The following is a 15,216-nucleotide window of genomic DNA, read 5'->3' as shown; positions in this document are numbered from 1 at the left end:
AGAATCTCTTGTTTCATCAACCATAATAGAAAAATGTTCAGTCTTCTTGACTGAAACCAATACCTTTCTCAACACAGACTTTCATAGTAGATCAATAATCTCGTTTTGAATATCGTGGGATGTCTACTTATACCCGAATGCCCTAACCGATCTTTAAACTCAGGTGTGTCATTCTTTCGGAGTTCAATCAATTGAAAAAAATTTGAGTTTACTCCTTTGTGCCCTCTAATTGCTAGTCCTTGTCAGCATAGAAATTGCAAGGTAGTAAAAATTGTCTCAAGAGCTAAATGGCCTTTCTTTAACCACTATCTAACTGTTCATTCAATTGGGAGGCCACACTTCGGTTAGTGATAGAATTTAGTTTCAGAACACCTTCTTTGTGTAAACGTATTTTTATGAAGACAGAATTTTTCCAAAGCCTTTTTACAGTTATAAAACCCTATGGAAGTAAATGCCTCATCTTTTTTTTGAAGAAGAAGAAATTGTAGTAGATTTTTTTAGCATCTGTCTCTTTGCAGGTTTTGCAAAAAACTTTTTCCGTAGGTGCTTCATATTCTAGCCATGTATATTTGATCAACCAAGACTTCTGAAATGATCTTCCCTTATCAGATTGTCTAGGTTTCGTCTGTGAACGGTTCTCATCTGAAGACGAAGAAGCAATTGATGACACATTAATTGTTGGAGGTTGACTTGCAGTATCATCAACTTCCAAGCGTACCTTTTTGGTAACAAATTTATCCATTGCAAACTTAATTCACAGTACACTAAGAGACTAAAATAAATGAGTGAAATATAGTCATATAAAGTAGTCCACTAGACACTAAAGTCGTAACATTAAACACGTCTGCAGCATGCACTGATCGAAACTATCCACACTGAATGACTGCGACAGCATGGTGGGCTGTATATAGCCGCGTCGTCATAATGTCTCGAAGTGTCAAGGTGACATGAGGTGAAGGGTGCCAGGTGCTTCTGCTCCAGTCCTTTTGATGTTGCCGTGGCCACAGCACTGCTCGCTGGCGCCAGACTTTACCCAAAGGCTAACGCACCGGGACAAATTCTAAGTGTGCCCATAGTACTGTAACGCTATCATGATTCACACCACTCATTTTCAGTTAACCTGCTTACTACCATAATAATTATTTGTTTTAACTCTGTACTGGATGTATTTTAAAGGTAACAGTCATCAAACAAAGAAAATAAAAAATTCTAACATAATTTTGTGATTTTTACAAAGCATAATATAACTAATAATTTTCTTAAATTATTGGGGGCTCCGCCCCTCCCCACCCCCCAGAATGAATTTTTGAGGGGGCACGGCCCCCCTCAGGCCCCATGGTGTGGGCAGCTGTGGTTGTGTTGACAGACACTGGTTCAGGCCGAGGGTAATGGGCGCCAACATTGGTGACAACAGCGGTGGTGACAGTGGAGGAGTGTCGACCTCCATGGGCACCACAGTGGATGGTGCTGGCTGTGACTGGCAGAGAGACTGAAGCGACAGCTGGTGTAGAAACCAGTGACACACTGGGCCTGTGGACAAACATTCTGCAGCAGAGTCACTGACATACTCAGAAGTGCGCTGCAGTGGGTATTGGTGGTGGTGCTGCTGCCCAGCGGAACATTGGATGACGTAAGGAAAATGTCCAGTGGCTTTGGTAATGTCTCTGCGCTCCTAATGCTGTTCCTTTCCGAAAACTTTGTACAGCACTTTATCATGTGGCTGACACTTTGCCAGACCTGTCAGAACAAATCGTGTCCATGGCGGACGCAAAAGATGCAACATGGAGCAGTGTCTACGACTGCGTAACAATTCTGCTGGCTATGTCCTGTCACATAGCAAGAAGCCAAAGGAGAAAATTTTTTAAAGTTTGCACCCATGTGTTCCCAGGAACAGAGTTTCTCCATGTGACTTTTGAACATTCAAGTGAACCATAAAGCTTCACCGTTAGACTGAGGGTGAACAGGTGCCGTTGTCACATAGCGTATGCCATTGGTGGGACAGAACTGTTGGAAATCAGCTGACATGAACTGTAGTCCATTGCCTAAGACAATGACATGTGGAAGATCTTAAAGACAAAAAAGCAGATGACAAAGCTGATACCGTACTTGCCATAGTGGTGGATGTCATGGGGACAAGAGGAAACTTACTGTAAGTGTCTACCACTAATAACCATCACATATTCCAGAACGGACCCACAAAATTGATGCAAATGCATTGCCATGAGCCGGATTCATGCGGCCACTCAGAAAAGTATTGTGGTGGAGCTGACTGGTGTTTCTGCACAAACTTTGAAATGAGATAGCATTTAGTCAATCTGATTATCCACTCCCTGCCAAGTACAATGATGTCTGGGAGTTGCTTTGTGTGAACTATGCCCCAGTGTCCTTGATGCAATGAAGCTTCCCACTGTAAGAAGTCAGGATCACAACACATGCACTATCATTCTCCATATCCTAATCACATAGATAGTATGTGATGATGTGAAAAGTAATGATGCTTCACTGGGTGGGGAATTTCTTTTGAACTGTGGGGCCATCCATAGTGCTTGTATTGCAAAACAACCTGAAGAGCTGTGTCGTAAGAAGTTACTGTGGCAACATGCCAAAAATCAAGAGGAAAATTTTGAAGACATTCAAAACCTGAGAATTAATTCAAAAACATTCCTCAGGAGAATCAAATGCTGTGATGGTACTGATTGATAATCGACACAAGAAGTCAGCACTTGAATGTTGGGCAGTGGGCTTGTACATCTACTCATTAGACAATATCAGAGTCCTTTGTTGTAATTTTTGTGTTTGAGGAGGGACAGGCCTGGCAGGACTGGACAAGGCTGTCAATAAATAGAACTTTGAACCATACAAATATTGGTAAAACTTCGTAACACCATAGATAATGGTAACTGCCTCTTTTTCAAACTGACTGTAGTTACACAGCACTTTATTGAGAGATTTTGAAGGCAAATGTAATAGGTCTATCAGAAAAAACCAATTTTATGGGAGAGCACCAGTCTTATCCCACAAGGAGATGCATCTACAGCTAACATGACAGCCTTAGCTGGGTCGAAATGAGGCAGTCATTGACAACTTACCAATGCCTCCTTTAATTGCTGAAATGTGTTTTGGCATTCTTTAGACCACATGAAAGGAACATTTTTCCAGCACAGCCGATTGAGCAGAGCAGCAATTTGTACAGTGCTAGGAATACATTTGATGTAGTAGGTGAGCTTCTGCATGTCTGATTGGAGCTCCTTAATGTTATGATGTGCTGGCAAATCTCAAATTTCAGCCAAGTGTGATGTAGTATGTTGAATACCCTGGGCATTAATAATGTGACCTAAGTAGTTTAGGCCTTTCTGGAAGGGGGATCGCTTTTCTTTGCTGCACTTTAGGCCTGTCGCAGAAAGAACTTGAAACAAATAGTTTAAATTTGCTAATTGTTCAGCAGACATACAACCCATGACTACAATATTATCCAAATAGTTTGTACAAGAAGAGCTTTTGCTATTAACTGTTTCAGGAACCATTGAAAAATTGTGGGAGCTGAAGCACTTCCAAATGGTAGTCTTTGAAACTGGAACTTAAGCGAGTGTTTATCACAAAGTATTCATATTGCTTGGACTGCTTATTCATTGGTAACAGTAAATATTCCTTACATAAATACAGCTTTGAAAAGTATTTGCTCTGCCCATGTATATCCATCGATTCCTCCAGTCATGGAAGTGGAAAAGAGTTCACAGCAGTTTCTGGGTTTACTGTTCCATTAAAATCAGCACACGGGCATAAACCACCTGAAAGCTTCTTGAGAATGACCAAGAGTGATGTCCACAGGCATGCACAAATTGGTTAGATAACCCCATTGTCTTTGTATCTTTGGAGTTCCTGAGCAACTTGCTCATGTATTGTGTGGGGGCAGGCCTTGCATGAAAAAATCATGAATGTGCATTGTATTTCACTGTACTGTGCACTTCAAAATCTTCAGCCCTTCCTAACCTGGGTCAAACAAACAGTTCCTTGTACTTATCCCACAAGTCAGAAGCATTAGTGTGACACACTGAAACACTTATGTATATAAATAAAAATGTAAATGCTTGTTTGTTCAAAATTGTATATCCCCATAAGTTCATGACTGATTGCTTTGAAATTTTGACACGACATTGCATGAAGAAGGAGAAGATGGACACAGAGAGAGGGATGGCGGAGAGAGAGAGGGGCACCATTTCGATGATTAGTTTGCAACTGAATCTGTGCCTGTAACTTTGCAAGTTGCTGATTTGCCTGTGCTAGTTGTATGTTATACAATTCATTTCATCTAGTTGTTTCTTCTCCACGAGTTTTACTTCCATCTGACATTTTTCTGTGAGAAGTTTGATTTGCTGTAATGTCATTTCGGCAAGTCTTTTCACTCTTTGCTCCAAAGCCACCTCAGTATCATCCAGCTGTGACTGGAATTCCTGGACCTTCTCATGTTTCTACTTGTTGTTGGTATGAATCATGAAGTTTGACCTTCTCTTGCTTCATTTGTTCCACAACTTCATTCAGTTCACTCTGTCTATCATGGAGATAAGGGGGAGGAGAAGATGGCCAAAGAGAGAGAGAGAGAGAGAGAGAGAGAGAGAGAGAGAGAGAGAGAGAGGGGAAGGGGGAGATGGACAGAGACATGGGAGAGAAGGAGAATAGGATGTATATTCAATTCCCACACATATTAGGAACATCTGTTTTCTTTTTTTTCTTTCTTTTCCATTTAAGTAGTCTGAGCCACAGCAAAGAGAGAGAGAGAGAGAGAGTGTGTGTGTGTGTGTGTGTGTGTGTGTGTTTTCAGTCAAAAGCTGTCAGAGATTTGCGATTAGGAACATTTACAATTTCTATAAATGTAAGTACAAATATAGATGTTAGTATAAAATGCATATGCATATGCATGACTAATTCATATGGTGGCTTAAACTATTTTAACCCTTCATCTGTGAAGATGGTCCTAGATCAAAACCGGTAGAATTTGGGTTTAAAGTAAAAACAGCTGATGGTTCAAATACGCATTTCATATATTACTTAATGGCTGTTGGCATTCATCTTCCAAAAATGTAAATGTTAGTTTTTTCTAAATCTTAACTCTCGGAAATTTTTTGTGGATTGGTTTGAAATTTTGACACAATGTTGCATTCGAATACTCAGATATTTTTATATATGTACTGGAACACCATCTGGTGTGTGTGTGTGTGTGTGTGTGTGTGTGTGTGTGTGTGTGTGTGTGTGGTGAAATGTTATAAAATGTAAAAGTTCAAACATGTACTGCCAACTACAAAACACTGATTCACTTTTCAAATGACCCTATATAGGACAGAAGCATAACTACAGGAATATCATCCAGACATTTCTGATGTGGTCGACCAAGTCTTCATGGCCTGTTGGCGCTTTCTGATACACCTTTTGTAGTTGGTGGTACTACATTTGAACACGTACTGTAATTAGCAAAAGTAGTGTTCGCCTCGAGCCACAGCCACAGCAGCGCAATATGTTGGAGGGAGACAATGTTGTGAATGGTGTTTCCAGTTAGAAGTTCTGAAATACTGGCCTGTCATAAAGTGTGGAGGTGGGATCCCACTTGCCATTGGATATTCAAGGAGCATGTCATAATTATGATTGTGTACCCATTTCTATTCCTCTGATTAGACCGCCATCTGTGGCAAAAAGATGCTTCAGATAAAATGTATATAGATTTTGCTATGGTTTCACATTGAAGATTAAAAAGTTGCCCCCCATCACCTATGCATGGTATGGGGCGGGGAATCAAGTGTGGTATCATTGGATATCCCCATCCGAGACAAACAAATTGGAATTATACATTTTTGATCCGATGTGTGAACACCCTGTATAATATATGCGCCTGATGCCATATTGATCTCCCTGTGCAGATGCACAATCATGTCAGACTACTCATTGGAATACAGTAGAGCTGCGAGCAAAGATTAATAATGATAATGATGGTGATAAGCTGTGTGGTGCTGGAGCAGAAGCAGGGACAAGGATAGACAGGTGGGTTGAGGCTTGGGAAGTTATGGGAACATAGGATGTATTACAGGGAGAGTTCACAGCTGGGCAGTTCAAGAAAGCTGGTGTTATTAATACGCAGTCAGTTGTGAAACAGTCATTGAAAGGGAGCACATTGTGTCAGGCAACATATTCAACAACTGGGTGGTCCAGCTGTCTCTTGGCCACAGTTTGGCTTAGCCATTCGCGAGGACAGACAGCTTGTTAGTTGTGATGCCCACACAGAAAGCTGTACAGTGGTTGCAGCAGCTCAGTTGGCAGATAATGTGGCCACTTCCACAGGTATCCCAGCCTTTGATGGGATAGGAGATACCTGTGACCAGACTGGAGTACGTGGTAATGAGAGAGAGGATGTATGGGACTTGGATGGATGTGAGCCAAATGGCAAGGACTTGGGAGCTTTCAGGGCATGATGAGAGGTTGTTAAAACCCTGGTGGAGATTGTGGTTCAGTTGCTCCATTCCTGGATTGTGCTGAGTCATGAAGAGAATGCTTGTTTGTGGCCAGACAGAGGGTAAGCGGGTGATGGAATGTGACTGGAGAGACATGTGTGTGAGATATGTTTCTGTAAAAGGTTGGGAGGGTAATTTTTGTCTATGAAGGTCTCAGTGAGACCCTTGGTGTATCGGGAATGGGACTGCTCATTACTACAGATGTGACAACCACAAGTGGATATGCTGTATGAAAAGGACTTCTTGGTATGGTATGGTGGTTACTGTTGAAGTGGAGGTCGACCTTGAGGAAGGTGGCTAGTTGGGTTGAGGAGGACCAGGTGAAGCAAGTGCGGGAGAAGGTGTTAAGGTTGTGGAGGAATGTGGATAGGGTGTCCTCGCCCTTGGTCTAGATCATGAAGATGTCATCGGTGAACCAAAACCAGTGAGAGGTGTGGGGTTTTTCATGGTTAGGAAAGATTCCTATAGGTGGCCCGTGATAGGTTGGCATAGGATGCTGCTATGTGGGTGCCCATTGCTGTGTCATGGATTTGTTTGCAGGCAATGCCTTCAAACAAGAACTAATTGCGGGTAAGGATATTGCTGGTCATTGTGACCAGGAAGGAGGTTGTAGGTTTGGACTCAGTTGGGCATTGGGAATGGTGGTGTTCAATAGCAGCGAGACCAGTGTAGAGGGAAGTGGCATCAATAGAGAATAGCAGGGCATGGTGTGGTAAAGGAACAGGAACTATGGACAGTCATTGGGGGAAACTGGTGGTGCCTTTTATATAGGTGGATAGGTTATGTATGATAGGCTGAAGTTGTTGGTCCACAAGAGCAGAGATTCTCTCAGTGGGAGCATAGTAACTGGCCACAATGGAGCAATCTGCATGGTTAGGTTTATAGACTTTAGGAAACATGTAGAAGGTAGGAATGCAGAGAATGGTAGGGTTGAGGAAAGAGATACTCAGGGGAGAGCTACTGGGATGTGGCTAAGGATCTGAGGAGTGACTGGAGATCCTGCTGGATTTCTGGAATGGGGTCACCTTGACAGAGTTTGTTGGCAGATGAATCTTAAGCCTGATGGATTCCCTCCCCCCAGCTAATCCCAGTGGTTCAAAACCACTGTGGTGGAGCTTTTGTCAGCATGTACAGTTATATGTTCAGGATCAATTTTTAAGTGGTGGATTGTGATTCTTTCTGTGTACGTAAGGAGGATTGCCACAGGTTCTGTAAATCAGAGAATTTCAAACAAATCAGGAAAATTGGGCAAAAAAGCACTGGAAAAATCTCAATTTTGTCTCAGTAGATGAAATGGGTTGTTTACTGAGGTGTCGTGCATCGTCGCTGGCTGGGTGCAGCTGAGTTCGTGCACCACTTCCCACCTTCCTCATTCCTACTGCTTCTGCCCTTCCTCCCCTCAGCTTGCAGTCAGTGCTGCCACCACTTCTTGCCAGTTGCCTAGCAGGGAGGCATGAGGAGTGGTAGTTTGGATCTGATTCTCAGAGACTGCAGATGCAGCAACCAGATATGGCAGTAATTTATGTGTAACTTGTGTCTGAGTGATTGTGTGAATGCTCTCATTTTCTGACAAAAGCTGTGGCTGAAAATTTAGTTGCGTGTGAGATTGTTTTTTGTACTTGCCCGCCTGCAGCTCAGCAATCGTCTTTACAGTGAATTGCTATCTGTCTTCATTATTATTGATTCTCAGAGTATTTGAACAAGTTATCTGTTGCATGGATTGATCACCACGGTGACATTTCATCAACACCCTCTCTGCAGCTCACGAATAACTGGCCACACAATTGGATTTCCAAGACAGGCTAAATCCAAAGGCCATTTCTGTGGGTATTGTAAGGGATTGAGCCTGCTGATCTGAAGCCATTTGATTCCCACTAATGTGGAGGCCCTGCTCATTGGATCTAGTCTCACTGTCATAATGTAGCAGATTTTCATGGTTTATCCATGGACCCAGGACTGCAGTGCTCCTCAACAGGTCAGAGACCATGGGTGATTGAGTTCAGGAATTATTACTGTCTCACCACAAGCACATTGTACAATGTGGCATTTTATAGACATTTAATTTGTTCTAGTACATTTAGGCAGTTCAGAAGTAGTTAATATGTTAGAAAGTATGGACAATAAGAAGAAGAAAATTGTGGCAGTCGCTGGCAGTTTGTACGCTATGTACTCATATATTTCTTGAAAGAAAAGTCACACAATACCTGCAAAATAATAGACATAATGCAGTAGATAATAACCATCAATAAAACACACAGTAGAACCAACTTTTTATTGGTGGTCACATATAATGTTGGTTTAAACAGTTGTTCCCTGCCTTATATACTTCTCTCAAGAGACCTACTTTTTTCTGAGGTTATTTCTAAAATCAGTGAAGGTATTTTAAATCCGTCTTGCGACTCCAAGGAGATACATATTTTTGTCACCAAATGTGTTTAATTTTATTGAAATAAAATAATTTCAGTGGTCTTAATGAAACACACATACCATTTGGCTTGTTTTCTCCAGTTCATTACAAAAGATGTTATGTCAGTGCTTAAGATTTTTGCACACATCAGAAAAGTCATCTGCTTGCAAGTATTTTTTAGATATTTCCTCATTTGCAGCTGTGGTACAAGAAACAATACTGCAAAAACAGGTTGTTAACTTACATTTTAATTTACCCTTGAGATTTCAAAATTTGTCAGGGAAAAATGCTGAAACTTATTTGTAAATCATGGAAATATCAGGGAATTTCACTTAGGGAAACTTGTGGCAACCCTTCTAAGGTTTGTTTCCTTGTTGAATGATTTGGGGAATTATGGTGAGCAAGGTTTGAGGTTAAAAAATTGTGAAATGTTAACAGGGGGTGATCTGTGGACAATGAACGTGGATCATAATTGTATGGGGGAGTGAACTGAGTCAGAGAGGGTTCTGTATTGGTTTTGGTTTGAGTCTGATTGATAGGGTTAGTGGCAAAAAGTGTTTCCAATTTGGGGGCTCAACCCAAAACCAGTACTGAACCTTGCCTTACTCAGACCACTCCTCCATCCAGACATGATTTTCCTCAAATCACCCCTGATTTTATAATTTCTTAACATAAAACCTTGCCTCACAATCATTCCCCAAAACGCTCAACATGGAAACTGACCATACAGCCACAGAAAGAACTGCAATCCACCATGTGAAAATTAATTCTGACCTTGAACTACCAGCTGTCAGATTTGTCTACCTACAAACCCTGTCGTATTGACCCCATTCCAGAAATCCCTCCTCAAATCTCCCCCCCACCCCCCCCCCCCCCCCACCCCCTTCCCCGGCTGTGAGAATCCTTCCTCTCATGACCAATATCTTCAGGCTATTATACAATTATACAAAACCTACCATCCTATATAACACACACCAACAATTTGTCCCACTGACTCTCCAGGGTTCCTGTTCCTTTATCACACAATACCCTGATATTCTCCATTGACACCACCTCCCTCTGCACTAACATCCCCAGTGCCCATTGCCTTTCAGCTGCTGAACACCTTCTTTCCCACTGCACAACTGAGTCAAAACCTACAACCTTCTTCCTGATCACAATGACCAACTGTATCCTTACCCCCAATTACTTCTCGCTTGAAGGCATCACCTACGAACAAATCCATGGTACAGCAATGGGCACCCACATAGGAGCATCCTACTCCAGCCTTTTGTGGGCCACATAAAGGAATCCTTCCTAATCACCCAAAATCTCAAACCTCTCACTGGTCCTGAGTCATTGATGACATCCTCATGATCTGGACTGAGGGTGAGGACACCCTATCCACATTCCTCCAGAGCCTCAACACCTTCTCCGCCATTCACTTCACCTGGTGCTCCTAACTCAACAAAGCCACCTTTCTCCATGTTGATCTCAACCTCAAGGATGGATACATGAGTACCTCCTTCCACATCAACCCTACCAACCACCACTAAAACTCTACTTCAGCAGCTGTCATCCATTCCATACCAAGAAGTCTCTTCCATACAGCTTAGACACTCACCACATTTGTAGTGACAGTAGCTCCTCTCCAAATAAACAAAGGATTTCACTGTGCCTTCACAGAGAGAAATTACCTTCTCAACCTTGTATAGAAGCAGATCTCCTTAGCCTTTTCTCCACGTACCCACTGTCTGGCCACAAAAGAGCACTCCGCCTCGTGATACAGTACCACCCAGGACTGGAGCAGCTGAATCGTTTTTTCTGTCAGGGTTTCGACTAACTCTCATCATGTTTTGAAATTAGGATTATCCTATCCACTATCGTTCTCAACCCTCCCACAGTAGTATTCCGACACCTTATGAAACTACACAATAACCTTGTCCATCCCTGCTCCACCCCAGTTCCAAGCCCTTGCCTCTTAGCTCATATTCATGCAATAGAACTAGATTCAAGACCTATCCCATACATCCTCCCATCACCACCTACTCTAGTCCAGTCACACGTATCTTCTACCCAATGAAAGGCAGGACTACCTGTGACAACACCTACATGAACTACAAATTAAGCAGCAACCACTGTGCTGCTTTTTACGTGGACATGAAAGCCAATGAGCTCTCTGTCTGCAGGAATGGCCACTGGCAAACTGTGGCCAAGAGGTGATCAGATGTCCCGTTTTTAATGGGACTGTCCTCTTTTCCCCCGCAAAATATTCGAGATGCCAAATATCCAATTTTTTCATAATTAGCAATAAGCTTAACTTTCTTTCTTTTTTTAATGTCATAAACATAGTTTTTTAGTATTGTCTTGAGTGCTTTGTCTTTAATGCAAAAACAGAATAAAGAAGCATTATTTTGGTCACAGGATGAGGAGAGTTGTGAACAGAAGATTTCTGTCATCATGCTCAGTGCCAGTGACTTATGCATGAGCTTCGTGATTCGCATAGATTATTTGCTACTGCAGAAATGACAGTCAGCTGCAAAAAGTTTTCATTAATGTTATAGGGATATCAATGTTCAATTGTATTAATAATTACAAGTTAGCTATTCACAGTTAGACGATATAAATTTGTGGTAGATGCAACCAACAGGTTGTCTTTGGACTGGTACAGACAACAATGAGAGATAGACTGCAGTTTCAACACTGGGTTAGGTAACCTTGCTTTATTGCACTCCACTGTCTGTTGTTTGCTATGTGTGAAACTAACTGATGCCCATTAATATGGAGAAAAGAAAGTGTTCTTTCTCAAAAACTGTGAAAGAAGAGTTCCCTTTCTTGAAGAAACCATGTGTATGGAGGTAGAATGTACATTGTGTCGTTCAGTTTTTCTTCCATTGAACATAGAGGACATGCCGATATAATGCAGTACATAAAGAAAAAGTGGCTTCTGTTGGCAGTTTCTGTGAGAACTTCTAGCAACATAACTTCCTTTGTAAGTACGAAGAAACTACAAATGGAGGAAATAAATGCATTGCTGTGTGAGAAGGGCTGTATGTGTTCCAAACCGAAATTACACAGTCATTCATTCTGTTCAACGGCCTGCATGACTCTTCTCATCAGAGATCTATTTGGGAAGAAATTCACATGTTCAAGGACAAAATGTGAGTCAATTGTAGTGAATGTTTTATCACTATATGCAATGCATGAAGTTACATCAAAACTGTGTGTCTGTGATGGTTGATGTATCAAATCACAAAAGCTTGAAGCTAGTTCTGATTCTAGCTAGATATTTTATACCTACCATAGGTGTTCAGTGCAAAGTAATCTGTCTTCAGAACACTGGTGGAGAAACGGTAGAATTATTAGATAGTTAGATTGTAGATATTTTAAGAAAGCAAATTATTTTCGACAAAATCGTCAGATTTTGTGCAGATAGCTGTAGCACCAACTTTGGTGGTTACAAGAGAGCAGGAACAAACAATGTTTATTCCAAACTGAACATTGTCCTCAAGATGAATATTCAAGGCATCGGTTGTGTAGCTCTTTCGGTACATAGTGGAGGTCAAACAAGTGCAGACATTCTTCCCATTGACACGGAAACAATAGTGCATAAAATATTTCAATATTTTCACATTTACACTGTGTGTGTGGAGGAACTGAAATCATTCTGTGAATTCATTGATACTGAATACAAGCAGGTTCTAGGTAGTATTAAAACTAGATGGTTATCATTGTTGCCAAGAATTACGGGCATTATTGATATGTATGGACCTTTGAAATCTTATTTTATGTCCCAGGATAGGTGCCCTACATTGCTGAAACAGTTTTTTTGAGAACCCACAGTCACTTCTTTGGCTTTGTTTCACACAAAGGCAATTGAAAATGTTTTGAAGTTAAATCCAAATGTAGGAAAGAACCATGATTTCAACTACATAATCTAGTGAAGAGTTAGAGTTGCTTAAAGAAAAAAATCAGTAACAGGAAATTTAGTTAATTTCAAACTTCAGTTATTTCTCCAGTTTTAATTAACTTGCAAAAGTAAGGTACCTTCACTCAGTCGAAATACAAGATGATTACTAATTTATTTTATGGCACTTTTGTGACTTATTTAGAAAAGTGGACTTCTCCATTTCAACCTCTGAAATCATTTCATTGGGCAACATTGAAAAATTCTGTTAACTGGGCTGAACTTTTAAATTGCCTGAAAATTCTTAAGAGAGTAGAGTCAGGTGCAACATTTCCAATAGAAGAAGATGTATTGTGTGATGGTATAGGATGCGTGTAAACATTGGATCCAAGAAATTTGATGAATGAGAAAAAGCAAATTTGGAAACGGATGAGAGATGGTGTGATGTATTCCATACACTTAAAAGTACAGCTACGTCATGTATAAATGTACACACACTTGTGAGTTTTGCTCTTGCTGTACCAGGTGCAACTCTGTTGTGGAAAGGATGTTTTCAATTCTGAATTCCCTTTGGATTGATGAGAAATACTGTTTTACCAGTAAAACTATTGAATCAATTCTAATAGTTAAGACTCATTATCAAGACCTTACCTACAAGGAGTTCTATAACATGCTATTAACCAATTCAAAGCTTTTGAAAGATACTAGAACTTCTGATAAGTACAAGTTACTGGCAGTGTTCCTGATGCAGTAGCCAAACATTTTACAGATTATTGATGTCTACCTCAGTGTTCATTGGTTAAGAAATCATTCTTTCAATTTCTCAGTATTTTGAATTATAATCAGTTCTTGAAAAAAAAAAACAATGAATTATCTTATCTTTTTAAGGTATATGCCTTTTTGCATGTATAAACTTCAGTTATTTATTTTAGTAAAGCGATGCAGTCATATATGCAGAATATTTTCTGTCTAGTGTCCCATTTTGTCCCTTTTGTTATTCCAGTTTTTCACAAATATCTTATTTTTTCACGTACAAAATCTGATCACTCTAAACTGACCAGCCAGTTGCTGAATATGCTGCCCAACTCAACGTGCTTCACTTTAGTAACTGTTTCACAGCATACTGCCAAGGTTGTTCCAGTTACACTGTAGAACTTTCACTGGAAAGTCCTTACACATCGTGCACACAGTCCTGAACTCTCCCCATGTGATTTCCACATTTTTGGAGTCCTGAAGAAAGACATTCGGGCCCTTCAAGTTTCTTCAGACAAAGAGGTGCACACTTTGCCACAATCGTGGCTCCATAGGCAATTGCAAACATTTTACTATTAAAACATTGGCCATCTTGTCTCACAGTGGGATAAATGTGTTAAGGTATGGCAGTTACCTTGCAAATAATAAACAGTTTGTGTACTTTTTCTATTTGTCTCATCCTCATTTGACTGCCACTTTTATATGTTCAGGTTGTAAAGCTAAATTTTTGATGTAGACATCTAAAATCTTGAATCTATGTATGGACCGGGAAATCAGACAAAAAAAAAAAAAATTCACCAGAAGAAATAAAAAAATCTATAATTCTAATTTTTTTGTCAAAAAATATCAACTAACAATTAGTTCATAATATATAACTTATACATATGTTTAAAAAATAATTTCCAAACCTTTACATTTTCTCACAATATCACACTATTTTTAAGTCCCCCTGAAAAATGTAAATGAGGGACTTTACTGCAGTTCATCACAGAGGGGATATATCAGAATATCACAAAATTTATTCTATGCTTCTTATTGTGATACACATTAAGTTTCCAACTACTATGACATTACTAAAACACTGTCTTCATTTTTACTGAAGTGACCATGCATAGCAGCAACAGTTTTCGTATATGATGATAATTTGGGTATGCTCTCTAAGTCTTGTTTGATTCGATGCTTCCATTTGAGTCCTCCGTTCACTTGTGTTTATTAAAGCAACACTGAGTGAGTGATCATTCATCAGACAAGTTTAGTGTCTGACATGTGTGATAAATAGTTGGTGTATGGAAGCAGTAGTTAATACTGAAGTGCACAGGATACCTGTAATCTTAGCGGTCCCTATTCTATATGAATTACCATTTTTGGAATAGCCAGCCAGGACTCTTCTGTGAGGTTAGCTAATGCTCAAATTTGCCACAATTCATAGCACGGTTCATTAAAGATATTAAGTAGTGTCCCTGACATATCAGGTTGGCCGAACACACATGTTGGAATACGATCATGAAAAATTAATGTTTTAGGTACATGAAGTTGGTTAATTCATGTGTTGGTGAACATATTAGCAATGGGCCATGTCGTCTAAGAATATTTGCCTTGCCTTAGTCAGTGATGACAGAATGTATGGACCTTATTATAATAAGTGCCACATTTCAGGGTGCATATTCAGTTAC

At 40.3% G+C, this 15,216-nt stretch overlaps 1 protein-coding gene across 3 annotated transcripts in view; it reads left to right on the top strand.

Moving 5' to 3' along the window:
- The window catches only part of LOC124773720 (4'-phosphopantetheine phosphatase), a 158,868-nt gene that overhangs the window by 141,311 nt on the left and 2,341 nt on the right, over positions 1 to 15,216 (top strand). The gene's annotated exons all lie outside the window — the stretch shown is intronic.

This window comes from Schistocerca piceifrons, chromosome 2 (assembly GCF_021461385.2).
Source record: "Schistocerca piceifrons isolate TAMUIC-IGC-003096 chromosome 2, iqSchPice1.1, whole genome shotgun sequence".
In the NCBI taxonomy this organism is placed as follows: Eukaryota; Metazoa; Arthropoda; class Insecta; order Orthoptera; family Acrididae; genus Schistocerca; species Schistocerca piceifrons.
This window is presented reverse-complemented; position numbering and strand designations above follow the sequence as displayed.